This window comes from Aegilops tauschii, chromosome 1 (genome assembly GCF_002575655.3).
Source record: "Aegilops tauschii subsp. strangulata cultivar AL8/78 chromosome 1, Aet v6.0, whole genome shotgun sequence".
NCBI lineage: Eukaryota > Viridiplantae > Streptophyta > Magnoliopsida > Poales > Poaceae > Aegilops > Aegilops tauschii.
Window position 1 is genome coordinate 416,388,898 of NC_053035.3, and position 3,991 is coordinate 416,392,888.

Below are 3,991 nucleotides of genomic sequence, written 5' to 3' on the forward strand. Positions count from 1 at the left end.
AAAGCACTCTTCACATCCATTTGTTGCAACTTAAAGTTGTGATGAGAAGCATAAGCAATCAACAAACGAATAGATTCAAGGCGAGCAACGGGAGCAAAGGTTTCACCGTAGTCGATACCCTCGACTTGGGAGTAGCCTTGTGCCACCAATCGTGCCTTGTTGCGGATGATGGTCCCATGAGCATCTTGCTTGTTCTTGAATATCCACTTGGTTCCGATGACATTGTGGTTCCCCGTTGGCCTTGGCACTAATCTCCACACCTTGTTGTACTCGAAGTTGTTGAGTTCTTCATGCATGGCATTAAGCCAATCCGGATCTTCGAGTGCTTCATATACCTTTTGGGGTTCAACACAAGAGACAAACGCGTGATGTTCACAATAGTTTGCCAATTGTCTACGAGTGCTTACCCCCTTTTGAATGCTTCCAAGCACATTCTTCATGAGATGACCCTTGGTGGAGAGCTTGGATGCAATCTTGACGGCACGACGCTCCAATTCCTCCTCGGTGGTGAGTTGAGGAGCGGTCACTTGATCATCTTGAGCGCCGTCTTGAGCTTGTTCTTGATCTTGAACTTGCTCGGAGGAGAGAACTTGACCTTCGGCATCAATTGGTGTGTCAGCACTGTCTTGAGCATGATCTTGCCCTTGGTCTTGTTCATGAGGTTGAGGGCCTTCACTTTGATCTTCGGAAGCGTGTGGGCCTTGGGTTGGTGATGGCTCCACTTGAGTGGAGCATTGTCCTTCTCCTTCGGCCACAAGGGGTTCCTCAATGGGTAGGATAAAACCAACACCCATTCTTCTTATGGCTTGAGGAGGAATTTCATCACCTACATCACAAGTGCCACTTTGCTCCACTTGGGAGCCGGTATTCTCATCAAACTCCACGTTACACGTCTCCTCAATAAGTCCCGTGGATTTATTGAGGACACGGTAAGCATGAGAGTTTGTAGAATAACCGACAAATATGCCCTCATAAGCTCTAGCCTCAAATTTAGACAACCGAACACCTTTCTTGAGAATGAAACACTTACACCCGAACACCCGAAAGTACTTGAGGTTGGGCTTGTTACCGGTGAGTATCTCATATGGAGTCTTGTTCAAGCCCTTGCGGGGGTAGAGCCGATTGGATGCATGAAACGCGGTGTTGATGGCTTCGGCCCAAAAGTTGTATGGAGACTTGAACTCCGCCATCATGGTCCTTGCCGCATCCATCAACGTCCGGTTCTTCCTCTCCGCAACACCGTTTTGTTGAGGGGTGTAAGGTGCGGAATATTGATGCTTGATCCCCTCATCACTAAGAAACTCATCCAAGGTGTAGTTCTTGAACTTGGTGCCCTTGTCACTTCTTATTGTCAAGATCTTTGCATTGTGTTGACGTTGGGCTTCATTTGCAAAGTCAATGACGGTTTGTTGGGTCTCGCTCTTCCTCTTGAAGAAATACACCCAAGTGTATCTCGAATAGTCATCCACAATCACCAAGCAATACTTCCTACCCCCAAGACTATCAAAGGATGGAGGCCCAAAGAGATCCAAGTGAAGGAGCTCCAAAGGCCTCTTCGAGTAAATGATAGTCGTGGGAGGGTGAGCCTTCTCATGTAGCTTTCCTTCGATACAAGCACTGCAAGCACGATCTTTAGCAAAACTAACATTCGTTAGTCCACAGACATGGTCCCCCTTGAGAAGACTTTGCAAAGATCTCATATTGACATGGGCTAAACGGCGATGCCAAAGCCATCCCACGTCAACTTTAGCCATTAGGCATGTCTCGGTCTTAGTGGGTCACTCCGAAAAGTTAATCACATAGAGACCGTTCTCGACATGCCCAACAAAGGCTACTTTAAGAGTCATGCTCCACAAGAGGGCCACGGTATCAATATCAAAGAAAGTGGCAAAGCCCATGATTGCAAGTTGACGAACGGAAAGTAAATTGTATGCAAGGGACTCAACAAGCATGACCTTCTCGATCATGAGATCATGAGAAATGACAACTTTGCCGAGTCCCAATACCTTAGAAGACGAGGCATCACCCCACTCGACATTGGTGGGCATAGATGGAATCTTGTGCACGTCCACCACCAAGTCCTTGCTTCCGGTCATATGATTTGTAGCTCCACTATCGAGCAACCATGATCCCCCACCGGAAGCAAACACCTACAAGAGATCAATGCTTGGTTTTAGGTACCCATTTTGTAATGGGTCCTTTGATGTTAGTAACAAGGGTCTTAGGAACCCAAATAGACCATTCAATATACTCATGAGGAGAACCAACAAATTTGGCATAAACATGCCCATCACTAGCACGACATAACACATTAGAAGGATTAAAGTCGCCGGCTTTGTTGGAAGGGGTGGCATTGCCCTTCTTGACACCGCCACCCTTCGCATTATTCTTCTTCTCCTTGGAAGCACCCTCTCCCTCCTTCACAAAAGTTTGCTTGAGAGGAGGAGGTCGTTTGGTCTTGTCATTCTTCTTCTTGTTCTTGGGCTTGGGTGCGAACCCAATCCCCTCCTTGGTCACAACTTCCTTTTGATTGCTCAAAAGGTCGTTGAGGTTCTTCTCACCTTGTATGCATGACACAAGGCCTTTCTCAAGTTGCTCCTTCAACTTAGCATTCTCCTCAACAAGATGCACATGCTCACAACAAGGGTTAGTAGCATTTGCATTATCAATTAACACCATATGAGGAAAGGTGGCTTTCTCCTTGGTTAGCTTCACTTGGAGTTGATCATGAGACTCCTTGAGGCTAGCATGAACACCCTTCAAGACTTTGTGAGCCTTGTCGAGAATGTCAAACTCCTCTTTGAGTCTAGCAAGATCAACCCCAAGCTTTGCCTTCTCGGAGTTTAGCACACGAGAAACAACAAGAGCATGATCAAGATCTTTCTTTAACTTAGCATGATCATCGTTGTGTGACTCCTCAAGAGCCAAACGAAGACCACGCTCTTTGTCAAGAGCATTGGAAAGATCCGAAATCTCATCGGCATAGTCACGACTATGCCCCTCCATCTTAGATATGGTATCTTCGTGAGACTCTATCATGTCATTGGCTTCACCAAGTTGTTCCAAGAGAGCAACAAAGTGCTTCTTGGATTTACCCTTGAGTTTACCCATAAAGGTCTCAAACTCATTCTCCTCCACATTTGTCCCCTCATGTTCATCAATGCTATCCGAAGAAGGATGATTAATGATGGTAGTTTTGATGTTGGGGGTTACCTTGTTGGTGGCTTTAGCCATGAGGCACTTGGCGGTGATGTTCTCATTGGGTGAGTCAAAGAGAGACACCCATGGAGTCGTCGCAATGGCAACGGAGGCCATGGCAACCAACTCACCATCTTCCTCATCGTCATCATCCTCATTTTACTCTTCTTGTACCACCAATGCCTTGGGAGGAGTCTTCTTGGTGAAGTTGCTCTTGTTGGGGAACGACTTGGCCTTGTCCTTTCGGATGAGCTTGCCACCATTGTCTTCCCTCTTCTCATAAGGGCACTTCGCAACAAAGTGGCTCACATTGCCACAACTGAATCAAGTCCTCACTCGTTGCTTGCCCTTTGCGCCACTTGAATTGTTCTTGTTGAAGTTGGGCCTTGAGTTCTTCTTGCTCCAAAATTGCCTTGAAGCAAGCGCCATGTGTTCATGATAGGCATACTTCGTATCTTCGAGGTTGCTCTCCTCTTCTTCCTCTTCATCCTCTTCCTCCATACTAACCTTGGCCTTTAGAGCAAGGTTGGGCTTCTTTACTCTTTGAGAGCGAAGAACCGCATTGTCGGCAGTCTTGTCCAAGATGCTCATAGCAACGAACTCATCCAACACTTCACTTGAGGACAAGGTGTGGAAGTCCGGCCTTTGACGAATGACGAAGGACATGGCTTTGTGGTAGGGCATCATTGCCTTGAGGAATTTGCGCTTGATCCAATTGTCATCCGTGTCCTTACTTCCATGATCTCGGAGAGAGACCGCGAGTTTAATTACTCTCCGATAAAGCTCATGAGGT